The sequence below is a fragment of the Meles meles genome, chromosome 18, assembly GCF_922984935.1.
Source record: "Meles meles chromosome 18, mMelMel3.1 paternal haplotype, whole genome shotgun sequence".
Taxonomy (NCBI): domain Eukaryota; kingdom Metazoa; phylum Chordata; class Mammalia; order Carnivora; family Mustelidae; genus Meles; species Meles meles.
The window spans coordinates 12,023,293-12,030,908 of NC_060083.1; the positions used below are offsets into that span (position 1 = coordinate 12,023,293).

General features: G+C 42.8%; 1 pseudogene; it reads right to left on the reverse strand.

Moving 5' to 3' along the window:
* Positions 1-3,383: 3,383 nt before the first annotated feature.
* On the reverse strand, positions 3,384-5,918 carry LOC123929381 (annotated as a pseudogene).
* Between the last annotated feature and the right edge of the window lie 1,698 nt (positions 5,919-7,616).

The window sequence follows — 7,616 nt, forward strand, 5'->3', positions numbered from 1 at the left end:
TTCCTGATTCCATGGATGCGTTGTCCACCAGTACATAGTGGCACTTGTGCGGACATGCAGGCGAGTATGGGAACTTGGCAGCGTTTCTCCTCACCCGCTGCTCAGTGCCTGGGGACCAGGGAGGGTGCTCTGCCTTAGGGAAGATCAGTGCCGCTGCCATAACGGTAACATATTCTAGCTGAAAACAAGAAAAGTAAAATTGCTCCAGAAAAAGGTGCTAACTTGGAAAAAAGTTAGAAAGGCGATATACAGATAAGAGAAGATTTTATGTCCTGGGACCGGCTGTCACTTTTAAAGGAGGAAGTAGTATCTTATTAGGGCATCCTGACCATTTCTTAATTAGAAAATCATGCTCTGGAGTTCGTGAGCTTCTGACTAGTTAACCTTTGTTAAATCCTCAGGGCACCATGTACTTGAAGATAATGTTTTGTTTTGTTTACATACGAAAGGCAGATATATCTGAAATAAATATCTGTACTTGCGGATGCCAAACCTAGTTATACAGTGTATGTAAGTGATTTGCAGAGACCTGCTGGAACAAATAAGAAAGTTGAGTAAGGTCACAAGGGTGAAATAAATGAGTATTCAACCCATAAACAATCAGAAAACAAGATATAATTTCATTTATATTAGCATCACACAATGTTACACATTTTAGACTAAATGTAATGGACTAAGTACAAGACCTCTCCCGAAATCAACAGAATATTTTTACACAGAGATGATAGGCGGGTCGGCAAGCCTCAGTACGGATTGGTTGTCACTTGTCTACAAATTAATAGGCAGATTCAAGGCAATCACAGTGAAAAACAGCAACAGGTTTGTACAGAAATTGGCAAGTTTATTCCTAAATTTATACAGAAATTCAAATGACCTAAAATAGTGAAAGCAATTAAAAAAAAGAAAAAAACAAATGTAGAGAATTTAAATATCCTGATTTGAAGACTTGTGAAGATTCCAGAAATCAGAAAGTGGTGCCCCGACTTACAGAAAGACGCAGATCAATGAAACAGATTACTGATTGAATAAATAAATTCACAGCATAGGGTAATTTTCATCAAGGAAAGAAAAGTCTTTTCAAAAAAATGGTGGGAGTTCAAATCAAGGCAAAATTGTTTCTAGACTAAAATATAAATGGTAGCTCTATTTTCAACTTTCTGAGGAACCTCCATATGGTTTTCCAGAGCGGCTGCTCCAGCTTGCACTCCAGCTGACAGTGGAGGAGGACTCCCCTTTCTCCCCATCCTCTCCGACATCTGTCCTTTCCTGACTGGCTCACTGTAGCCCTTCTTACTGGTGTGAGGTGGTCATCTCATTGTGGTTTTGATTTGTATTTCCCTGATCCTGAGTGATGTGTAGTATTTTTCTTTTCATACATCTGTTGGCCATCTGGATGTCATATTGGGCAAAATGTTTGTTCCTGTCTTCTGCCCATTTTTTGATTGGATTATTTGTTCTTTGGGTGTTGAGTTTGACATGTTCTTTATAAATTTTGGATACTAGCCCTTTATCTGATTTTTCATTTGCACATACCTTCTCCCATTCTGTCCCAGTGGTTTCCTTTGTTGTGCAAAAGCTTTTTTATCTGGATGAAGTCCCAGTGGTTCAGGTTTGCCTTTCCTTCCCTGCCTTTGGAGACGTGTCTAGAAAGAAGTTGCTGCAGTCGAGGTCACCGAGGTTGCTGCCTGTGTTCTGCTCCAGGATTGGGATGGATTCCTGTCTCCCATTTAGGGCTTTCATCCATTTTGAGTCATTTTTGTGTCTGCTGAAAGGAAATGGTCCAGTTTCATTCTTCTGCATGTGGCTGTCCAATTTTTCCAATACCATTTGTCAGAGAGACTATCTTTCTTTCCATTGGATAATCTTTCCTGCTTTGTTGAAGATTAGTTGACCTATTAATTATTATTATAATTATTATTTAATATTTTATTTATGTATTAGAGAGAGAGAACATGAGTGGTGGGAAGGAGAAGCAGACTTCCCGCTGAGCAGGGAGCCCAACTCGGGACTCAGTCCCAGGACCCTGGGATCATGACCTGAGTAGGAGGCTGATGCTCAACAGACCGGGCCACCCAGGTGCCCCACTGTTACATTTTTTGAATAGTTTCTCTATCCACAAAGGGTGTCCAATGGACTGAGGACCACAAAGGAAGGATGGGTTTTTGTCCACGGATATTTCTGAATCGTACTCATGAGACCGGCAGCGCTCACACTGGCTGAGAAGAGTCCAGGCAGCGTGCCCCTGGTGAAATTTTCAGCTCCACTCTGGTGCCCAGAACCAGCCCAGTGTGGGCCGGGAGGTGCCTGGGAGAGCCCATCCTTCACCTGACGGATATCCCTGGCCTAGAGTCCCGTGGACAAATTTTCCAAGGCTCTGTCTGTGGCTGAGGTTGTATCTTTACGGCTGGTGCAGGCTGGCGAGCTCATCAAGACACATGAGCAGTTAATGGATGAATATACAGATGATTCTGGCTTTGTTATCTTGTGAAATCCATGTCAGTTTGCATTTAGCGTTATAAACTATACTTCTTTGGCTGGTTTTAAAATTTTGTATCTATTACCTGAAAATTGCTTTCTTTTTTTCAAACACTTAAGACTTTTAGGAGAATATAACTATGTTATGGTGTATCTTGATTTTACACAGTAATCTTCCATTAAAAATATTTGAAAATGATAGAATAGTAATTAGTGATGCCTGCACTGTGCCTAAATTTCATCTAATTCCTCTCCAAAACTAAAACAATGTCTTTGCTCCTAAGAGTGGAATGAGGCTTCAGATGTCATCAAAGAAACATACGTGTTGTTTTTAAATTTTTAGGTTAATTTTACTATGGCAGGTTACTCCTTTCTGTTAAAGAGAGTATCTGAAGTTTTGGGTACTTATTTTTTCCCCAACATATAAGGCCAGTATACAACAAACAAACAAACAAACACCACACACACACACACACACACACACACAAATAAAATCCCCAGATCTTGGAACTGATAAAGATCTTGGAGAAAGTACCTGTGACCCAACACTCTGCACACAGAACCAGGCTGAGTTCTTCACAAGGGATTGAGTTCCCTGAGCTATGAATTCCATCCACGTTCACACAGAATATAGAGGAGACAGAACAGGAGGAGGAGGCAGGCTTTGAGGATGAACAGACAATCCAATGGTAAATAGAGAATCCATTCTCTCTCAGTTGTGTGTGCGTGATATGAATGCCAATGATCGTTCTCCCGAGTTACAGAATATTCACTTGTCTGGAAAGGAGAGTCTGAGATAACTCGAGGAATACTGGAGCTATTATAGTCTTGATGCCAAAATAAAATAGCAAAGAGAAAAGAACACGATAGGTTCAAGGCCTTTGGGAAATGATTGTGTTGATCAGATTTCATCTTCTCACAGCCTGGCACCTGTCTTTTCCTTCTAACGAATTCATCAGCTGAGAGAAGCTGTCTTGCAGGACATGCAAGTCATCCAGCAAGTAAGGATGAGGATCTAGCGTTTTCCACATGCAAGTGTTTCAGATTCAAAGTAGCTTTTGGTCTCTTGTACTGAGTGAGCAGATGGCTTGTCTTGATGACGTGCAAAAGTAAAAAGGATACAGTGGGTGCTGAAGAGCTGAGCTGCAGTCCTTTTCTAGCATTTCCAGATCCCTTGAGATCCTTGGGAGTATTTCCAGATATTATCAGCCTCTTCAAGCTCTTTTACGTTCAAGATGGCATGTTTTTAAGTAATCTCTATGCCCAATGTGGGGCTTGAACTCATGACTCCCAGATCAAGAGGCACATGCTATACCCACTGAGCCAGCCAGGCACCCCTCAAGATGGCATTCTAGAATAACAGTGCTTTTAAATACTAAAATCTGTTTTGTCCTTCATGCCTCTGTGCATTTATTTTTCATCACACAATTTTCCAAGTTGAGATCAAATTCTCAGGGCTTTCACTGAAGACCTTTGACAGCAGAAGGGCCTTGCCAGAGTTTGTGGGGCCCACACAAAGCAGATCATAGTCTGGTCATGCAGGTGGTGGTCCCTTGCTCAAAGTGCTCTAAAACACTGATAATCCCTGTACAGAAACACTCAGTTATCTGGAGATCAGACACCTGGCAGTCTAAAGCATTGGGAGCAGCTCACAGTAAGGAAAAGGAGCATCTCTGGCTCCCAGTGAGTCAATCGTTTTTATCATAAAATTTTTATTATTTAATACTTTGTTAATGTATTACTTTATTATGTTTTAATGTAGTTTATCACTTATGTTATCATAATTCTTATAAATATGTATAATTACATACATACTATAAGCATGATATATCGATTATATAATTTCATACATATTAATGTTTATACATTGAATGATATGTAGGTGATTATAATTATTATTGATCATTATTGTAATTATTATGTATAGTACTAATCATAGTTGTTATGGCATATAGTTTCTCTATCCATAGAAGGTGTTCAGTTGTCTGAAGACAGCTTAGGAGAGGGATTCCAGTCTACAGAACATTCTAAATCTGCCAAGAAACCAGGCAGGGCTGGACCCACAAGCTCTGCAGAGGCCCTCCTGGAAAGCCAAGCCACATCTCTGCAGCGATCGGCCCCAGATAGCTTTTCTTGTTCTTGCTCCCAACTTAGCACACACACCCCCGTACTTGAGACCACGAGGGAAACAGATATGCTCCTCGAATATGGTCTATGACATAGAACAGTCCTGTTCTGTCAGCTCCCGTCCTGCTCCCCCACCCCAACAACCTGTCATCGGACCTTCCCCTTTCACCACCCAGAAGCTTTCCTGCTCCTCTGCCTGCCTTTGACTTGATTCTCTGCCAAATGCAGGGGATGGAGATGCCCCCCGACTCACTGTCCTGCTGTCAGTAAGTAGTTCCCGTTCTGTCGTGGGTGATGTTTCTTTACCTCAGGATTCTCTCTCCCTCTCCCTTACCCTCTGTACCTTCCTCTATTCAAGAGCTCACACACGCAGTCTCTCTCAAATAAATAAATCCAGGACCCCTGGGTGGCTCAGTCAGGTAAGCATGTGCCTTCGGCTCAGGTCATGATCGTGGGGTCCCAGGATCAGACAGAGTTCCACATCGGGTCCCCTGCTCAGCAGGAGAGTCTGCTTCTCCCTCTCCCTCTGCCTGCTGCTCCCGCTGCATATGCTCTCTCTCCCTCTCTTAAATAAATACATAAATAAAATCTTTAAGAAAAATAAAAATTCACATGAAACTTCCAAGTTGTATTGTGGTTCTAAATCAGGACCCTAGGTCAGAAAGTAGCCAACTGAAAACAGTCCTTGGCACTTATTGTGACTTAGGAGAGAACAGTTCTCCCTGTGGAGGCCAACCCAGACAGAGCCATGCATGCCTCCTGGAGCCCCTGCTTCAAACAGCCATGAAAACAGAGTAGTGGGCCCTGCAAGCAGCCCGTCAGAGAATCAACCGAGTGCCCTCGGGAAGATGCAGCGCAGGTATAGACACGACACAACAGGTGGACAACTATCTGCAAAACAGCAAGATGTCACAGCTGCATTAGAATTGTATTATCCCAAAGAACTGTTTAGAAGCCAGTGTTATCCAATAATACAGCCTGTAAGTGCGCAAATGCGGAGACCGTGAATGTGGCTAAGAATCCGGAGTCTGTTAGTGGTTCCGATGAAAGAAAGACATTTGTGGATTCAGGAACTTCTGCCCTCCAGCAAAAAAAAAAGGGAAAAGTTTGATTTGTCATGGCATTATGAGGAGGCTGTGTCTGAAAAATCCTAACAACAACAACAATAATGCTGCCTCCTTCTGCAAGGGTCTGGTAAGTGTGGGATGGAGCACTGTCTTTCCGTGAAGGAGACAGGAAGCAAGTGTGAGAAAAGGTACATGGGTCTCACCCAGGCATCGTGGCAAAGCTATCTCTTGAGGTGCCATCCACTTCATGTTGGGAAATCTGAACTTCTAGGTCACCGCATGGTGTGCAGGTCCCACAGAATCTGGAGATTTCCTCAAATGTGCCACGTGACTCCAAGAGCCTCTTCCCTGGAGTTTGGCAGCACAGGGTTGGTTAGCAAGACCTGATATGGGCCTTTCCAAAGAGCTTGAAGAGATTTTTTTCTGGAGCTCTTTTCCAGTAGACAAGATCTCCAGGTTGCAAGATGGGATGCTTAAGGTCATCCCCTTAAATGCACTGGGAAACCACTCCTCTCCCAAAACATGGTTATTTTTAACATGAACACTTAAGCCTTTAAATATTGATTTCCATTCATTTTATTTACAAATTCCCTTTATTAATTTTCATAGCCTGAAATTCACATTGCCTGTGTGGACTGAGAAATCTAAGCCAAAATGTGAGTTTACTACATCTACTCCCATTGGAGGTACCGAGAGGAATACGTATACTCTACAGGAATATGCTTTAAAGCCAGGCATTAATATATTCCTATTGAAAAACTTTTGAGGAAATAATCAGAACCCATACAACAGTGCAGAATGTGAACCAAAGAAGAAAGTGGGGGAGGAGGAGGGGACTGGGGGCAGGGAGGGGAGGGACAACAGTGCAGAATGTGAACCAAAGAAGAAGGTGGGGGAGGAGGAGGGGACTGGGGGCAGGGAGGGGAGGGGAGGGGAGGGGTGGGAGAAGGAGAAGAAAAGCTTGCAAAGACCACATACTGCAAATTACAGGCTCTGTATATTTTCAAAAGAATGTATTGACATCAAGATGAAAGATTACCAAAAATGTCCAGACATTTGAAAGGAACCCAGGCGAAACTTCCAGAATTGACTAATGAAATAACTAAAATTACAAACTCAGCTAGAGGGCTAAGCAGATACAGAGGAATTAATTAACTAGGAGCCAGATTTGAAGGTACTCTCAACAATGCCACAAGGATTAGAACATGGAAAATGTGGAGAAAACTCTCCATGAAATTTCAAAGCGCTTAAAAGGTCCTCAAATGCACTTGCACAGCCTCCTAGATGGGAATCTCTCTTTTCTTCCTCTGTGACCTCATTTGGTATCATTTCCCCGTGACCCAGAAGCTTCATTCACTCTTGTGGAATATGCTGTGATGGTTCATTTTTTGTGTTGGCTTCGCTGGGCCACAAGGTACCCAATTGGATGAAACTTTGCTCTGGTCCTATGAGAGTGTTTCTGGATGAGACTAACACTTGAATCGGTTACTCAGTAAAACAGATTGCCACCCCAATGCTGCTGGGCCTCATCCAACTGGTTGAGCCAGAACAAAAAGGCTGAGTAAGGGAGACGCCCCTCTTTCTAACCCTCTGACTTTGAGCTGGGACATTGGTCTTCTCCTGCCTGGGCCATAACCGTGTGAGCCAGTTTCTAATAAATCCCTCTCTAGAGAGAGATTACATGGAGATGTAGGTATAAACAGTCAGTTGTTTCTCTGGAGAATGCCAACTAATACACATTCAATTCCTCCTCCTGACTTAGTTCCATTGATTTAACTCCTTCCTTTCTTTAGGAAATGAGGATCCCAGTTAGATGCCCTTTCTGACCTAAACAAATTTAGACCACACAGATCCGCAGGTCCCGCCCCAGTGAATGGAAACACCACTCTGTTGTCCAGATCGTGGATCTACATTGTCACAGCTCTGTCCTAGGGAGGCTTCGGGTAG